This window comes from Eleutherodactylus coqui, chromosome 2 (assembly GCF_035609145.1).
Source record: "Eleutherodactylus coqui strain aEleCoq1 chromosome 2, aEleCoq1.hap1, whole genome shotgun sequence".
In the NCBI taxonomy this organism is placed as follows: Eukaryota; Metazoa; Chordata; class Amphibia; order Anura; family Eleutherodactylidae; genus Eleutherodactylus; species Eleutherodactylus coqui.
Window position 1 is genome coordinate 74926883 of NC_089838.1, and position 19606 is coordinate 74946488.

The following is a 19606-nucleotide window of genomic DNA, read 5'->3' on the forward strand; positions in this document are numbered from 1 at the left end:
GCTATGATTCAATCATTCCTAGGAAGCCAAGGCTTCTCTGTGAGAACTGGAAGAATAAAAAATTCTTATTGAAGGTATTTCTTATTGAAGGTATTTATGTGGCCAGGAAGAGAAGCATTGCATTTTCTAATTAAATAATTAAAATACTGTGGTCTTTTTAAATAAGACAATTATTGAGGCTGAGCATTAACCCAGAACACTTGTTTGCCCAGTAATTAGGCCTTACAAAGGGTCCAATGATTAGCTGACTCTCAGGATTCAAACCTGGGAACTTTCATGCTGTCCCTAAGTGATGTCTCTCCCTAGTAAACTATTCAGCCTGCTGGACAGCTCCCTTGCCTAATATTTCCCAGTTTTTTGCTCTTGTAAACCCAGCTCCTGATTAGCTCCACCCTGCAATGATTAGACACTGTATACAAACCTGGCCTTGTCCCTCCCTCAGTGCATGATAATTGTCAAGCTCTGCTACCAACTGCTCCTCTCACTACTATTGTTTCTGTGTACTGACTTCACCTGACTACTCTACTCGTCCTCTGTACAGCAAACTGATACCTACCCGTGTACCTTCCCTGGCCATGCTACTGATCCACACTGGTTGCAACAAATACTGACACTGACAAATTAGCAAATGCTGATCGTTTAGTTTATGCAAGCAGCAATTGCTCATGGATCAGCGGTACCTTGTTAAAAATCTTGTTATTTGTATAGCGCCAACTTATTACACAGCGCTTTCAGGTAATTTTTATTCATTACCCCCCCCCCCCCCCACCACCACCACCACCACCACCCACTAAGGTTTTACCAACCTTAGAAGGATGGAAGGCTGAGTCGACCTTAAGCCAGCTACCTGAACCAATCGGGGATTGAACTTGCAACCTTCAGGTCATGAGCTTACACTCTGCACCACACGAGGTTCTCTTTGTGAACAGGGAGATGTACATCAGACCTATGGGGACGAATGGTCGCATTATTGCTGATCATGTGACAACTCCCACCCTGATTGCAAGCTTCCCTGAATGAAATGTCACAGGAGGATCGCAACGAATCATAGAATCATAAAATGGTAGAGTTGGAAGGGACCTTCAGGGTCATCTGGTCCAACCTCATGCTTAGTGCAGGATTCACTAAATCATCCCAGACAGATATTTGTCCAGCCTTTATTTGAACACTTCCATTAAAGGAGAACTCACCACCTCCAGTATGAGCCTAATTATAAAAACTAGAGGATTATAGTGGTTTCCTAAATGGTATCCTGCCATTAATTACCAGTATTATTTTTGCTAAATGTTTTTTTTTAATACATTCTAACTAGAGATGAGCGAACGTGTTCTTAACGAACACTTACGCACCCAGACACCGGCTTTACCGAGGACTTCAGTGTCCGCGCGTAAAGATTCGGCCGGCGCCGGGGGGCGGGGAGAGGCGCGGCGGCGCGGGCGGCAGCAGCGGGGAACAGGGGGGAGCCCTCTCTCTCTCCCTCTCCCCCCCACTCCCCGCCGCACCCCCCCCCCGCGCTGCCACGGCGACCCCCGAACTTTTTTCGCCCGAGCACGGAATTGCTCGCAAAGTTCGGTGCTCGGGCGAAAAGGGGCGGAGCCGAACACGTTCGCTCATCTCTAATTCTAACACATTAACAGACGTTTTGTAGTTTGTAGAGTCTTCTGTATGTCTTTTGCTGCTGCTTTTGTTTTTTTCTCACTTCTTTCAGGGCTATCCTTTGAGTTTCTGAAGTGATTTTAACAGGACATTCACTCCACCTATTTCTTTAACGATAGATTGATGTACACTCAGGTTTTTAGCAATACTTTTGCAATCTCTATAACACATCTTCCGCAGTCTTCTGAAAGTTATTTGCATTGAGATATGGTTTACATTAACTAATCTTTCTTGAGAAGGACAGATTTGTAAATCTGTAAATAAGCATTTTATTCCACAGAAAAGGAGTAACACGCGCACATGTGTACTGGCATTTTGAGCGTCTATCAACCCGAGTATTGCGATCTTCAAACCGTGTTCATGTGCTAATGTGCTATGGTGGGGTGAGCGGATTTGCATATACATTCATCTGACGCAGCCCTAGAGCTTACACAGATGGGCATGAATTTGTCCCGTTAATACTATGCGAGAAACAACTAGGGCAGGACTATCGTGTCACTTTTTTTTTTTTCAAGGTCACGCGGAACAGCAAAGAGTTTGAAAGGGGAAATAAAAGTTGTGTAGTTGCTTATACGCCTGTGTGAAGAAGCTCTTTGGGTAAGCTTCTATGCAGCGTTGGTTCCACTACTGCTGTATGGCTGAGTACCGTTTAAAATGGGGCCAAAAGCTAAAAGTTGCTGAAGCTTAGAGATAATTTTTGTAGTAACTCCCTGTTCATTCATGGCACACCACACAGCCATTAAGAATGAATAGGACATGACTGCTAAAGTCATCAGTGAGCTGCAGAGAGCCAGAGCTTTTGGCTGCATTATAATTATGCGGGCAGCTACTGAACTAATACGGTGTAGGACCCTAACTAATACAAACTATTAAAAACTGAATACTCTCCAAATCTGTTGCATCTGTAATAGGCTGGGTTCACACAGGGTGTCTGGAATTTTGCTGCGGCAAATCTGCCTGCGGCCGCTAATCCTGGTGTTAGCCAGCCATGTGGACAAGATTTGTCAAAAATCTCATCCACACGGGACGACCAATCTGTTGTGGCAAAGCTGACAGAAGCCGGGGCGCTGTGCTGCGGATTCCCCGGCCACAGCATGTCTATATTTTTTTTCCCTTACGGCCATGCTCTCCTCTATTGGAGCACCGACCGCAATGGAAAACCGTGCGGCCAAGCTGCTCCAAAACCCGTGGCTAAGTGCCGCAGGTTTTGAAGCAGTGCTTTCCCGGCAGAAATCTCACGTTTTTTGCTGCGGCCAAACTGCGAGGTTTCCAGCGGGATTCCGCCTTGTGTGAACCCAGCCTTATAGTATACTTTCATTTTTACTTTCTGTGTTATGTAAACAATTGATGTCTTTATAGAAATAATGGTTTTCCTTCTAAAACTTAACATGTCAGGTACATTTAGCTTTTTGTAACATTTCAGAAAAGCAAAGTCTAAAAAACATAGCTCAATGAAATGGGCATTACTTACAGAAAACATTTCTAGGAGCTTTGTAATCAAGTTGTTACCTGTTTATTCATATGCTGTGTGCAAATAACTCTTGCTCTTGCCATTCACATTGACATTTCATTGCTCATACATGAATTACCCATAATTTAACCTGTGCCATAAAAACCATGTTTGGAGTGGTTTGTGCCCTTTTTCTTGACATATTTGCAATCTAGCTCTTATTGAGACATTGCAGTGCAGCCTGGAACCCTCCAACATTTTCTCTCTGAGACTTTTGCTGAACATGCCTCATATGTATTTCAGTTTAAAGCTATTAGCTTTTGTTAGATATTATTCAGAGACCCTAAATTGTATATAAATCTACATGGTTATGTAAAACGATTTTATCTGCAGCAGTATTTGTTGCAGAAATTCGACAGATGCAATGAGAAAATTCTGTGTTGAAAATCTGCACCAAAATCTGCATGCAGAATCTGTTATGGATTCAAACACTGATGGCCTATACTGATTATTGTCTATTAATGTTCTAATTGCAGAGGACAAATGTAAGGGGCATTTCTTTTTGGGGAATTCCAATGTGCTGCAAATTGGAAAGGAAAGCACCCGCCAATGCCATATCTGTTGCAAAACTGTCCCGTTTTATTTCAAAACTGTAGTCTTCTTTAAAGTTGTTTATTACTCTATGCAAGGGTAACCAACTACTTCCTCCATGGAGTGAAGGTGGCCGGCAGCGGCTTGTGCACTGCTGACTCCATATGAAGTGATCTGCTGGGTGACCGGGATCTCTGGAGGGCAAGAGATCTCTGGTTCCTGGCCTGTCCACTGGCTACTTCTCATCTTGTCAATTCTTTGCAAAGATGAGCTTCTGAGCTGCGTGAACAAAGAGGACAGCAGAGAGCAGTGGTTGGAGCTGGTGGCCGGGCCAAGAGCTATTGTGCATGGACTCCAGAAATCCTGGCCAGCCAACAGATTACTGCATATGGAGTTAGCAGTGTGCAAGGTGGTCAGTTCCTCTAGCAGTGAGCGATAACCAACTTCAAAGAAGACTACAACTTTGAAAGAAAACAGGGCATTTTTATAACAAACATGGCATTAGTAAGTGTTTTACTTTCCTCTTTGACCCACAAGACAGAAATACCTCTTTAAATTCCCAAGGTGTTGGCCTACATAGTGAAACCAAGCTACCATTGCTTAGCACAGGTCAGAATTTTCCAGTTTCCTGCACATGATACAATTCAGTCCAATTTATGTTGCACTTTCCAATAAATAAGCCACTAATAAATAGCTCAAGATGAAGAACTAGCAGATGCAAGTTATGTCTGCTCATTATCATGAGATTCTGATAACACACATTGCAGATAACATCATTATTCAGGAATACAAGAAGGCATCAACAGCAGTGTGCAATCCGAGTAAAAAGGAAGGAATTGCTGTACATTTACTATATATAGCCTTGGCATTCTCAATTTATTAAGTTAAATCCTTTCTTTTTTACATTATACATTTTTCAAAATGAGATCCCTTGATGACAGCTGTACGTAACAATGATATTTAAAATAATAAGCTTGTTTTGTTCTGCACAGAGGATATTATTGTGCAAAAAGAGATGAATAAACAGAAAGCTTGCCAAATTGTATTATTATGACAAACATGTTTTTTTGAGCGATAAGGATAATGGTTTAGTATATAATGTGACTTTTTTTTACTCAATTTCAAATGTTGGCAGGTTTGCAAATGAAATGGTGGGTTCCTTCCATATGAGTTGACATTAGAATAATGGGTGAGGGTTATATTGTTTTTATAAGAAGCATGAAAGGTTTAGGCTGTGTTTTTAGTTTACACATATAAATCATTAATAATACTGATTTGTTCTGGAATACATAGATCACCATGTGTTTACAGGATCGGTTATGATTATTATAACCAGGTTTTAAGTCAGACATTGTTGTACACGACTTCTGGCATGTGTGACCTTATTATGATTGTAATACAATCCTAAGCTTTACATTGTGATGCAACAGCATTAAAATCATTGCTCTAAAAAAATATATTAAAACTGATGGGTATTGTCTGAAAAAAGGCAGCAAGCCATATAAAACATGCTTGCTAAACAGAAAAAGTGATTTGTAAGAAACAGCAGAAAAAAAATTGTATGGGGGATGAAAATACTAGCTTTGTGTAATCGGGAAAAACTGCATAGATGCTGATGGTTAATTGTATAGCTGCTAATGTTTATTATGCAACTATTTAATCTGTAAAATACACTGTTGTGGCCCATGTGGTCACTGTATGTATGGTCTTGTTGCTAGTTTTTGGCCATTCCAAGGTTTACATATCTGATTAATGTACTAGATATGGGTAAATGCACACGGGTGGAAATTCTGCAGTGGGATTTCCCGCAGAATTTCCGCCCATGTACTCTGCCATAGGATTGCATTAGATAATGACCACGTGAAAACTTACGCGGTAAACAAATAGCGGCATGTCTTATTTCTGTGTCAGCCTCGCAGAGGCCCGCACAGAAACGTCGCCTCTGATGCGTCGGCTCTGCTCTGCGCACGTGCCAGCTGGGGGATAGCCGGCACATAGCAGAGCGGAGGAGACGCCGGAGGAGGTGAGCCGCAGGGGTCACTGCAGGGGCAAGAATTACATCCCGCTGCGAGAATTCTCGCAGCGAGATCTGACCCCGCCGTCTGCATAAGGCGTATGGCATGTGTGTCTGACAAATGATAGGGCATGTCTCACCCCAAATGGTTAAGCCTGCATCTGATGCAAATGGTAGGGTATAGCATGCAAGAGACTTGTTACTGTTGTGATGGTATGTGCAAGCAAATATGAAAGGTCTGCTTAAACGGTTGGGTGCAGCCTGTAATTGTGAGCCACAAAATAGTCCTGGAACTTGCTAAGAAGTTTGGTGCAGCCGAAAGGACTGTGATGTAAGAAAACCTTAGAGCCTAGTGACCGTGGCAGCAGAGTTAGCTCCGATCATCAATCTGTTGTATAAATCAGATATTAGAAGCCTTTGGAACATAGAGACTGTGAGAGCACACCCATTTAAGCAGTGTCCCCCCAGAGTCATGCAAGGTCTGGTGTGTGTTTAAAGACGCTATAACTTGCTCCTGCAAGTACCGAAAAGACATAAGGAGCTGATAAGTTCTGAAACTAGGTTGCAAGTTCTGAAACTGAGTGCCAAGTTAGAATGTACCCATAATTCTGCTGTCTAGTAATGACTGTGACTATTTAAGGTCTGCTTGCACCAAACGATTTATCGTTTGGGCTAGCTAATGAACAAACAATATCAGATTTTGCTTATTTGCTTGGGCAGCCGTTTTATATAGGCAGATAAATCGTTGGCTCATTGAAACGAGAAATCGTTCAGTCATTCACATTCACTTTATAAGTGTATGAGAATGACTGAGTGATCAGTATTTAGTGAACGAGTCAACAATAATAAAATGAATGATGAATGAAAGCTGACGATTAGAGATGAGCGAACGTACTCGTCCGAGCTTGATATTCGTGCGAATATTAGGGTGTTCGGGATGCTCGTTACTCTTAACGAGCACCACGCGGTGTTCGGGTTACTTTCACTTTCCTCTGTGAGACGTTAGCGTGCTTTTCTGGCCAATTGAAAGACAGGGAAGGCATTACAACTTCCCCCTGCAACGTTTAAGCCCTATACCACCCCCCTGCTGTGAGTGGCTGGGGAGATAAGGTGTCACCCGAGTATTGAAATCTGCCCTTCCGCGGCTCGCTACGGATGTATTCTGACATTAGTTCAGGGAAAGTGGTATCGTGTTGGAGCTGCTATAGGGAGAGTGTTAGGTGTATTGTAGGCTTCAAGAACCCCAACGGTCCTTCTAAAGGCCATAAATCGTCTCTATATGTGCTCAGTGGGGCCGGCGGCAGCAGCGCCGACCCCATTGAGAACATATAGAAGACAAATCCTTCTTTTCTGCCACAGCTGTAACAGCTGTAGCAGAGAAGAACGATGTTTGCCCATTGAATTCAATGGAACCAGCAATACAGCAGGTTCCACTGAATGCAATGGGCTGCCGGCGATCGCAGGATGAATGGTCGGGAAGGGGTTAAATATATAACCCCTTCCCTGCAATTCATCCAGAAATGGGATACACTAAAAATATATATCGGCGTATAAGGCGACGGGGCGTATAAGACGCCCCCCCAACTGTCACCTTATACGCCGGCAATACAGTGGAGCAAAGAATAAAAAGCATTACTCACTTCTTCAGACGATCTGCGCCGCTCCTGCAGACTGTCACTCCTTCCTGGTGTTCTGCGGTGCTCCTGCAGGCTCTTGCTCCCTCCTGGTTGCCGGCAGAGCATTGCTTTCTCTACGAAAGGCTTTAAATCCACGCCTCCAGAAACACACGTGCCTTCAGCCAATCACAGCCAATGACAGTGATGTCATTGAATTGCTGTGATTGGCTGTGTTTCTGGAGGCGGGGATTTCAAGCCTTTCATAGAGAAAGCTTTAGTCCGTGGACCAGGAAGGAGTGACAGTCTGCAGGAGCGGCGCAGATCGTCTGAAGAAGTAAGTAATGCTTTTTATTCTTTGCTCCACTGTATTGCCGGCGTATAAGGTGACAGTTGGGGGGTTGTCTTATACGCCCCGTCGCCTTATACGCCGGTATATATTTTTAGTGTATCACATTTCTGGATGAATTGCAGGGAAGGGGTTATATATTTAACCCCTTCCCGACCATTCATCCTGCGATCGCTGGCAGCCCATTGCATTCAGTGGAACCTGTTGTATTGCTGGTTCCATTGAATTCAATGGGCTAACATCGTTCTTCTCTGCCACAGCTGTTACAGCTGTGCCAGAGGAGAACGATCTTTACGCTGACAGTGCGGGGGGGGGGGGGGGGGGTGGCTTAATAGTGGGACCTGGGAACTTGAGATGCAGCCCAACATGTAGCCCCTCGCCTGCTCTGTCCATTGCTGTGTCGTTCCCATCACTTTCTTGAATTGCCCAGATTTTCACACATGAAAACCTTAGCGAGCATCGGCAAAATACAAAAATGCTCCGGTCGCCCATTGACTTCAATGGGGTTCGTTACTCGAAACGAACCCTCGAGCATTGCGAAAATTTCGTGCCGAGTAACGAGCACCCGAGCATTTTGGTGTTCGCTCATCTCTACTGACGATTTATCGTTCGCCGTTTAATCGTTGACTGCATTTATACTGAATGATTATCATTCACTTTTGCTTTTTTCGCTTTACCCCAATGTGTGTGCTGTTTCTTTATCTACCTGCCCATGGGATCCCAAAAGATGTGACCTTAGCCATAGGTGTATTTTAAAGCCCTGCTTTCTCTGTCCATTTCTGAACATTTTATTTCCCTATTGATTTCTATTTGGAAAAAATGCAGAAGAAAAACATACTATGATAGTTTATCTGTTGCTGTGATATAGTTTGCCATAGAAACAGTTCTAAAGTCTAGTATTAACAGCATTGTATCTCTTATAAAATGTCATTACATGTGCTAGATACATTCAATAAGTCATGAATATATACAGTGATGCTTGAAAGTTTGTGATTCCTTCAGAATTTTCCATATTTCTGCTTATATTATATTCGACCTAAAACTATTCAGATTTTCACACAAGTCCTAAAAGTAGATAAAGACAACCAGATTAAATAAATTAGTTGAAAATATTAGACTTGATTTTTTTATTGAGGAAAATGATCCAAAATCGCATGTCTTGTGAGTGGCAAAAGTATGTGAAGCTTTGCTTTTAGTATCTGGTATGACCCCTTTTGTGCATCAATAACTGCATCTAAATGTTTCCAGCAATTGTTGATCAGTCCTGTAAATCAGATTGGAGAAATGTAAGACCATTCCACCATATGAGACGGCTTCAACTCTGTTATATTGGTGGGTTTCTTCTCGTGAACTGATCACTTTAGGTCCTTTCACAACATTTTTATAAGATTATGATCAAGGATTTGACTTGGTCATTCCAAAAGCTTAATTTTATTCTTCTTTAACTGCTCTTTTGTTGAATGACTTATGTGTAGAGATGAGCAAGCATACTCGTCCGAGCTTGATGCTCGTTCGAGTATTAGGGTGCTCGAGATGCTCGTTACTCGAGACGAGCACCATGCGGTACTCGTCTCGATTAAACGAGCACTGACCATTGAATTCAATGGAGCCGGCAATACAGCCGGCTCCATTGAAAGCAATGGGCTGCCGGCGTACGCGGGATGAATTGTCGGGAAGAGCTTAAATATATAAGCCCTTCCCTGCAATTCATCTAGAAATGTGTAAAAATAAAAAATATATATATACTCACCTGGTCCCGGCAGAACGATGTTAGCCCATTGAATTCAATGGAGCCGGCAATATAGCCGACTCCATTGAAAGCAATGGGCTGCCGGCGATCGCGGGATGAATTGTCGGGAAGGGGTTAAATATATAAGCCCTTCCCTGCAATTCATCCAGAAATGTGTAAAAATAAAAAATATATATATACTTACCTGGTCCCGGCAGACGGAGTTCAGCGCGGCAGGCTGCAGTTCTCCTGAACTGCTCTAAACAGCTGTGAGTAGTATTCAGCAGCCGGGGATTTAAAATCCCAGCCTGCTGAATGAGATGCCTCTGATTGGTCACAGCCTGACCAATCAGAGGCATCCCTCACTCACACCCATTCATGAATTCATGAATGGGTGAGTGAGGGCTGCCTCTGATTGGCTCAGCGCAGAATGGGTGAGTGAGGGCTGCCTCTGATTGGCTCAGGGGCAGCTCTCAGCTGTCCCTGCGCTGAGCCAATCAGAGGCAGCCCTCACTCACCCATTCATGAATTCATGAATGGGTGTGAGTGAGGGATGCCTCTGATTGGTCAGGCTGTGACCAATCAGAGGCATCTCATTCAGCAGGCGTGGATTTTAAATCCCCGGCTGCTGAATACTACTCACAGCTGTTCAGAGCAGTTCAAGAGAACTGCAGCCTGCCGCGCTGAACTCCGTCTGCCGGGACCAGGTAAGTATATATATATTTTTTATTTTTACACATTTCTGGATGAATTGCAGGGAAGGGCTTATATATTTAACCCCTTCCCGACAATTCATCCCGCGATCGCCGGCAGCCCATTCCTTTCAATGCAGTCGGCTGTATTGCCGGCTCCATTGAATTCAATGGGCTAACATCGTTCTGCCGGGACCAGGTAAGTATATATATATTTTTTATTTTTACACATTTCTGGATGAATTGTAGGGAAGGGCTTATATATTTAAGCCCTTCCCGACAATTCATCCCGCGTACACTGGCAACCCATTGCTTTCAATAGAGCCGGCTGTATTGCCGGCTCCATTGAATTCAATGGGCTAACATCGTTCTTCTCTGCCACAGCTGTTACAGCTGTGGCAGAGGAGAACGATCTTTACGCTGACAGGGGGGGGGGTCTCACTCTTGCCGCTATTGTGGCTTAATAGTGGGACCTGGGAACTTGAGATGCAGCCCAAAATGTAGCTCCTCGCCTTCCCTATTCGTTTCTGTGTCGTTTCCATCACTTTCTTGTGTTTTGCAGATTTTCACAAATGAAAACCTTAGCGAGCATCGGCGATATACAAAAATGCTCGAGTCACCCATTGACTTCAATGGGGTTCGTTACTCGAAACGAACTCTCGAGCATCACTGAAAGTTCGACTCGAGTAACGAGCACCCGAGCATTTTGGTGCTCGCTCATCTCTACTTATGTGCTATGGGTTATCGTCTTGATTCATAATTCACATTCTCTTGAGATTCAACTCAGGGCAATGTGTTATTACTAGAGATGAGCGAGCACCAAAATGCTCGAGTGCTCGTTACTCGAGTCGAACTTTCAATGATGCTCGAGAGTTCGTTTCGAGTAACAAACCCCATTGAAGTCAATGGGCGACTTGAGCATTTTTGTATATAACTGGTGCTCCGCTAAGGTTTTCATTTGTGAAAATCTTAGCAAATCACCAAAGTCATGTAAAAAACACAGAAATGTATAGGGCAGGCGAGGAGCAACATGCAGGGCTGCATTTCGGGCTCCGAGGTCTCACTATTAAGCCACAATAGTGGCAAGAGTGAGACCCCCCCCCGCACTGTCAGCATAAAGATTGTTCTCCTCTGCCACAGCTGTAACAGCTGTGGCAGAGAAGAATGATGTTAGCCAATTGAATTCAATGGAGCCGGCAATACAGCCGGCTCCATTGAAAGCAATGGGCTGCCGGCAAGCGCGGGATGAATTTTCGGGAAGGGCTTAAAAATATAAGCCCTTACCTGAAAATCATCCTAAAATGTGTAAAAATAATTTAAAAAAATTATGTCAGCATTAAGATCGTTCTCCTCTGCCACAGCTGTAACAGCTGTGGCAGGGAAGAACGATGTTAGCCCATTGAATTCAATGGAGCTGGCAATACAGCCGGCTCCATTGAAAGCAATGGGCTGCCGGCGAGCGCGGGATGAATTTTCGGGAAGGGCTTAAAAATATAAGCCCTTCCCTGAAAAAGAAACATTTTAGTGCAAAACAAAAAAAGAATTAAAAAAAACGTACCTCTCCGCCACTGCTGTGACCCCCGCGGGCATAAAGAACACATCTGCCGCATGCGGCAGATGTATCCTTCACCCCCGCTAGTTAAAAGAATTCCCTGCTGCTACATCTGCCACATCTGTGGCAGATGCAGCAAAAGGAATTCTTCAGTTCTCAACCGCAGCTGTCACACATGACAGCTGCGGTAGAGAATCCTGCTGCCGGCATCCTGTCAATGGCTTTTCAGGGAAGGGCTTCATAAGCCCTTCCCTGAAAAGCCATTTAAATTAGTGCAAAAAAAACCAAAAAAAAACAATTCTCACCTCCCTTCAGTTGCCGGGGCTCAGTCGCGACTTCTAGCGCTGTCCCAGGCTCTGTAGTTCTGAGCTATCAGCAGCCGGGGATTTAAAATTCCCAGCTGCTGATAGCTCAGCTGCGCTACAGAGCCGGGGACAGCGGTAGAAGTCCCCGCTGAGCCCCGGCAGCTGTTAGTGGCCTTGCATGGAAGGGCTTCATAAGCCCTTCCCTGAAAAGCCTTTTAAAATAGTAAAAAAAATTTAAAAAAAATAGGTACTCACCTCCCTTCAGCTCCCGGGGCACAGCCGCATCTTCTCCTGCTGTCCCCTGCACTGTGTTGCTGAACTGCTGATCTATCACCAGCCGGGGATTTAAAATCCCCGCCTGCTGAAAGAGCTGAATGTAATTGGCTGAGGTGCTCAGCCAATCACAGGCAGCTCTCACCTGTCATTCATTCGGGGAGAGCTGCCTGTGATTGGCTGAGCACCTCAGCCAATCACATTCAGCTCTTTCAGCAGGTGGGGATTTTAAATCCCGGGCTGGTGATAGATCAGCAGTTCAGCACCACAGTGCAGGGGACAGCAAGAGAAGACGAGGCTGTGCCCCGGCAGCTGAAGGGAGGTGAGTATCTATTTTTTTTGTTTTTTAAATCACTTCTAATTCATTTCCAGGGAATGGCTTACATGTAAAGCCCTTCCCTGAAAAAGAATTCAGGTGTGCCAGCAGACCATTGTCTTCAATGGAGTCGCCGGCAGCAGCAGCAGCTCAATTGAAGAGAATGCCTGCATTTTTATTCTTTTTTACACTAAAATCTTTCTTTTTCAGGGAAGGGCTTATATGTAAAGTCCTTCCCTGAAAAGGAATGCAGGGAGCCAGCTGGCCATTGTTTTCAATTGAGCCACCGGCAGCAGCCGCGGCTCCATTGAAAACAATGCGTGCATTCCCTATAGTGCATGCATGTCCTATCTTTGCAGGCACGCACCTGCAAAATACGGACATGTGCACACACCATAGGGAATGCAGTGTTGTAAATATAAACGTGTTTTGGTGCGTGCGTATGCACGCACCAAAACACGCTCGTCTGAACGCACCGTTAAGGAGGATTTTCAGGTAAGGGCTTATATTTTTAAGCCCTTCCCGAAAATTCATCCCGCGCTCGCCGGCAGCCCATTGCTTTCAATGGAGCTGGCTGTATTGCCGGCTCCATTGAATTCAATGGGCTAACATCGTTCTTCTCTGCCACAGCTGTTACAGCTGTGGCAAAGGAGAACGATCTTTATGCTGACATAATTTTTATTTTTTATTTTTACATATCTTAGGATGATTTTCAGGTAAGGGCTTATATTTTTAAGCCCTTCCCGAAAATTCATCCGGCGCTTGCCGGCAGCCCATTGCTTTCAATGGAGCCGGCTGTATTGCCGGCTCCATTGAATTCAATAGTCAGTGCTCGTTTAATCGAGACAAGTACCGCATGGTGCTTGTCTCGAGTAACGAGCATCTCGAGCACCCTCATACTCAAACGAGCAGCAAGCTCGGACGAGTATGCTCGCTCATCTCTAGTTATTACATTTTCCTTTACAATTTGCTGATGTAATTTAAAATGCATTGTTCCATTAATTTGGCAAGCTGTCCTGGCCCAGATGGAGCAACACAGGCTTAAACCATGATACTACCATGTTTCAAAGATGGTATAAGGTTTGTATGCTGTTATGCAGTGTTTTTCTTTCTTCAAATAAAACATTTCTCATTTAAGCCAAAAAGTTCTCTTTTGCTTTCATTAACATTGTTCCAATAGCCTTATGGCTTGTCCAGGTTTAGCAAATTGCAAATGGGCATCAATGTTCTTTTTGGAGAGCAGCAACTTTCTCCTTACAATCCTGCCATGTACACCATTGTTGTTCAGTGTCCTCCTGATGGTGAACTCATGAGCATTAACATTAGCTAATGTGAGAAAGGCCTTTAGTTGCTTAGAGGTTACCTTGGGTTCTTTTGTGACCTCGTGGACTGTTATATACACTTTGCTTTTCTCGTGATCTTTGTTGGTTGACCACTCCTGGGGAAGGTAATTGTGGTCTTGAATCTACTCCATGTGTACACAATCTGTCTGGCACTGGATTGATGAAGTCAAAACTCTCTAGAGGGGATTTTGTAATCTTTTCCAGCCTGATTAGCATCAACAACTCTTCTTATAGCCTCAGAAATCTCCTTTGTTCTTGCATGACACACTTTCACAAATGTTTTGTAAAGATCAGACTTTGATAGATCCATGTTCTTTAAATAAAACCACTGGCCTTCTCACAACTGATTGTCATCCCATTGATAGAAAACGGCTGAATTTAATTTCACCTTCAAATTATCTGCTTATCCTAAGGGTTCATATATGTTTCCCACTAACAGACATGTGATATTGGATACTTTCACTCAATAAATAAAAACCAAGTCTAATACTTTTCACTCATTTGTTTGATTTGATTCATTTTATCTATTTTTAGAACTAGTGAAAAGGTGATATAGTTTTAAGTCAAATACTGTATAAGCAGAAATATGGAAAATTCTGAAGGGTTCACAAACTTTCAAAAAGCACTCTATATATGTAAATCCGACACTGAGCAATGATTCAGCAAAGTTCATGTGAACATATTTTATTTGTGTTATGGTCTCTTAACCTGCAAATTTAAAACAATCCTAAAATATATCCTGACAGCCAAGACACATTTCCAGGTAAGACAAGAAAAATAGTATTAACCAGATCTAGTATAAACCTGACATGAGAGTCATAAGCATATAGCCAAGGGAAAACACCATGCACATTTCAGGCAATCTCCTATTCTCTCAAACTTTACTGTACAATATTTCACCTAAGATTCATCACTTTTGGCTTTTGCTCTAGGTGTCTATATTAACCTCTTATTGACTAGACTATTTTGTGCCTTAATGATCAAGAAATTCTCTTTTTATTTTTTCTCTGTTGAACTGCAAGAGCCATAATTTTTTTTTTTTATTTTATTTTCAGCTGGGGACTTGTTTTTTTTTTTAGAGGGGGGGGGTAGTTTTTTTTTTATTGGCACCACTTAAGGTACATATAATATATTTAATGCTTTTTTTCCCTTCACTAAATAAAGACCTTTCACAATTGTTTTTGGCATTTTGTTTTATGATGCTCACTGTGTGGTAAAAAAATACCATGGTAATTGTATTTTCTAGATCAGCATGGTGATACAAAGTTTTTTAACATTTTTTTTTTGTTACTATTTTTGCACACTAAAAATACTTACAAAAAATATTTTCTCTATTGCCACATTACAAGACCAATAACATTTTTATTTTTTAATTGACAGAGCAGAATATGGGTTTATTTTTTTCCTCTGATAATAGATAGCTTTTATTGGTACCCTTTTGGGGTACAGATGACTTTGTGATCACTTTTAGAGATAAGCAAGCATGCTCGTTCGAGCCTGCTCAATGCACTAGTTACTTGAGCCGAGCACCATGCGGTGCTCGAGAAAATTTCATTTCCCTTCCCCACATATTTAGGGCTATTTTTTAGACAATAAACATGCAGGGAAGGCTTTACCACTTCCTGCTGTGACGTGCTAACCCTGTGCACGTCCATAACAGTGACTGGCTGGGCTGATCAGGTGACCCCCGAGTATAAACACTCTGGTCACCTGAGGCTCGCCTCACACGCATGCTGCATGAGCTGAGGGATAGAGCTGCTGCTATAGAGAAAGCGTTAGTGTAGGGAATAGGTTGTAGTTAGGCAGGGATCCTTGCTCCAAGAACCCAACAGTCCTTTCTAGGACTACTACCCCTCTCATTGTGTGCATCAGCATTTTTGCTGTCTGGGACCAGTAGTGCACACAAATTTTTTCTCAAGCATCCCAGCTGTATACTGCACACTGTTACCAGTTTTATGCAGTATACTGCTAGTGGTGCACACTTTGTAGATAGGAAGTAACAAAACTCCTATAATTTCTCATTTTTTTAGTTTTTTTGCCTGCTGAAAGCGTACGCTATATACCCGTGTGTTGGTGCTGTGAATCAATGCTATGTAACAGTATACACATTTTAAATTTTATTTTTGCCTTCTGAAAGCGGACGGTATATACCCGTGTCTGGGTGCTGTGAATCTACGCTATCTAACAACAATATACACACTTTAAATTATTTTTGGCCTGCTGGTAGTGTACAGTATATAACCGAGTCTGCCTGCGGTCAATCTCTACAATCTAACAGCAGTATACACTCTTTAAATTATTTTTGGCCTGCTGGTAGTGTACAGTATATAACCACGCCTGGCTGCGGTCAATCTCTGCAATTTAACAACAGTATACACTCTTTAAAATTATTTTGTGCCTGCTGGTAGTGTACAGTATATAACCGCGCCTGCCTACGGTCAATCTCTGCAATCTAACAACAGTATACACTGTTTATTGTGTCTATTTTGGCCTATAAGCGTACGCAAAATAAATTGCATTTTGCGTAGCATTTAGTCCACGTGCATTATCCAACATGATGAAGACTAGCGGTAAGGGTCGAGGTCAAGGAAGTGGGCGCCCGAATGAGGGTGTGGGCAGAGGCCGGGGTCCTGGGCGGAACAAAACTGTGCCTGCTGCTGAGGGATTAGTAGAGCGCCGCATATCTCCGCTCCCCAGCTTCATCTCACATTTTGCAGGTCCGCGTGGTAGACCATTATTAAAAGCACAACAGTGCGATCAGGTGCTGACGTGGATAGCGAATAATGCGTCCAGTACTTTATCCAACACCTAGTCTTCCACGCAGTCCACTCAAACTAGCCAAGGGACTGCATCTCTGAATCCTCAGGATGCTCTTCCTTCCTCCCAGCCTGGTCACTCTAGGAAAAGGAGAGATTCAGAACAGGCATACTCCCAAGAACTCTAATTGGGTCCCTGCTCTGAGTCGGAAAAAATATTTCATCAGCCACGTGAGGAGTTTGGCGAGACCGATGCCCAAAATTTGGACCTTTCACACACTCAGGGTGATGAGGGTGGGGACTTCCAAGTAGTGTCTCAAGAGCTATTTGTGAATGATGATGAGACACAGTTGTCTGTCAATGAGGTTGTTGTTAGGGCAGTAAGTCTGAGGGAGGAGCAGAGTGAGGAGTCAGAGGAAGAGCTGGTGGATGATGAGGTGACTGACCCCACCTGGGTTGCTAAGCCTACTGAAGACAGGGCTTCAGATGGGGAGGCAAGTGCTACAGCAGAACAGGTTGGAAGAGGCAAAGAGGTGGCCAGGGGGAGAAGCAGGGCCACAGCAAATAATCCCCTAACTGTTCCCCACAGCACCTCCCCGCGGCAAGCTCCCGTGCAGAGAGCTAGGTGTTCGAAGGTCTGGAGGTTTTTCAATGAGAGTGCAGCCGACTGACAAACAGTGGTGTGCAACCTGTGCCGCACCAAGATCAGCAGGGAAGCCACCACTACCAGCCTGACCACCACCAGCATGCACAGGCATATGATGGCTAAGCACCCGACGACGTGGAACCAAGGCCATTCACCACCTGCGGGTCACACCACTGCCTCTTCCCGTGTCACATCCTGTCACTGAGATTCAATCCCCCTCCCAGGACGCAGGCACGAGCATCTCCTGGCCTGCACCCACACCCTCACCTCCACGGTCCTCCACTGCCTCCACCAATGTGTCCCAGCGCAACGTTCAGCTGTCGATAACCCAAGCAGAAATATTCTGCCACCCACCCCCATGAACAATTGCTAAACGTGCATATTTCAAAATTACTCAGCCTGTAGATGCTGCCATATGGACTAGTAGAAACGGAGGCTTTCGGTCCCCAGCCGCCACTGTTTTTCCCTCTGCGCTGTCCCCGCCCTATACCAGCACGTCTCACGGAACATAAACCATGCCCTCACCAACGCGGTTACTGGGAAGGTCCACTTAGCCACCGACACGTGGACAAGTGCTGGCAGGCAGGGACACTACATCTCCCTGACGGCACATTGGGTTAAGCTGGTGGAGGCTGCGACTGAGTCAGACCCTGGGTCCGCTCTTGTGCTACCCACACCGAGGATTGCGGGTCCTACCTCAGTCACGGTTTGTCCGGCTTAATATGCCACCTCCTCCTCCTGCTCCTCCACTTCTCAATTACCATCTGTGAGCACGTTGCCTTAGTCGGTAGCTCGAGGCGCTGCAGCACTGTGGTGAGAAAGCATCAACAGGCCGTGCTAAAACTCCTGAGCTTGGATGACGAGCGGCACACCACCCTACAGCTGTTACAGGGTTTGATGGAGCAGACCGATCAGTGGCTTTCACTGCTGAACCTCCAACCAGGCATGGTCGTGTGTGACAATAGGCGTAACCTGGTGGCGACTCTGCAGCTTGGCAGACTAACACATGTGCCCTGCCTGGCCTACATGTTCAATCTGGTGGTTCAGCGCTTTCTTAAAAACGACCCCAATTTTTCTGGGCTGCTCAGCAAGGTGCGTCGCATCTGCATACATTTCAGAAAGTCCACCACAGATGCTGCCACCCTCAGGACACTGCAATAGCGCTCCCAGCTGCCAGTTTGCCGACTGTTGTGCGACGTGCTGACTCGCTGGGATTCAACTTTGAACATGCTGGCCAGGGTTTACGAGCAACATAGAGCCATTGTCAAATACCAGCTGCAACATGCCCGTCGAAGTGGTAGTCTGCCTCCGCACTTCACAGAAGAGTGGGCATGGATGTCTGACATCTGTCAGGTGTTAGAAAACTTTCAGGAGTCAACACAAATGGTGAGCGGCGATGCGTTCATTATCAGTGTGACCATCCCGCTGCTTTGCCTGCTGAGAAGGTCACTGCTAAGCATTAAGTCCAATGGTTTGCGGATGGAACAGGAGATGGGGGCTGACAATATGTCGCTTGATAGCCACACCACCCTCAGGTCTCTTTCTCTGCGCAAATTGGAGGAAAATGAGCAGAAGGAGGGGGTAAAGGGGGTGGAAGAGACTGCTGCCCACACTGCAGAGGGTACCCATGCTCTTTCCTTCACATCTGTTCAGCGTGTATGGGCTGAAGAGAAGGAGGAGGGGAGTGAGAGTCATTCTTCTAGTGAGGACAGCGATGTGTCGCGTACTGGGACTCTGGCACACATAGCTGACTTCGTGTTAAGCTGCCTTTCCCGTGACCCTCACGTTAGATGCATTCTGGCCAGCACGGATTACTGGGTGTTCACCCTTCTTGACCCACGGTATCAGGAGAACCTTTCCACTCTCATTCCCGAAGAGGAAAGGGTACAAGAGTGATGCAATACCACAAGGCTCTGGTGGAAAAGCTGATGCTAATGTTCCCATCTGACAATGCTTGCGGTAGAGGACATACTTCAGTGGGCCAACTAGCAGGGGAGATGCGGGGAACAGGCAGCATGTCCAGCACAGGCAGGGGAACATTCTCCAAGGTTTTTGCCAGTTTTATGGCTCCCCAGCCAGACTGTGTCACCACTCCCCAGTCTAGGCTGAGTCGGAGGGAACAGTGTAAAAAGATGGTGAGGGAGTACATAGCCAACCGTACCAACGTCCATACAACTATTGGGTGTTGAAGCTGGAAATGTGGCATGAACTTGAGCTGCACGCCTTGGAGGTGCTGGCCTGCCCTGCCGCTAGCGTGTTATTAGAGAGGGTGTTTAGTGCTGCTGGGGGGATTATTACAGATAAGCGTACAGGCCTGTCAA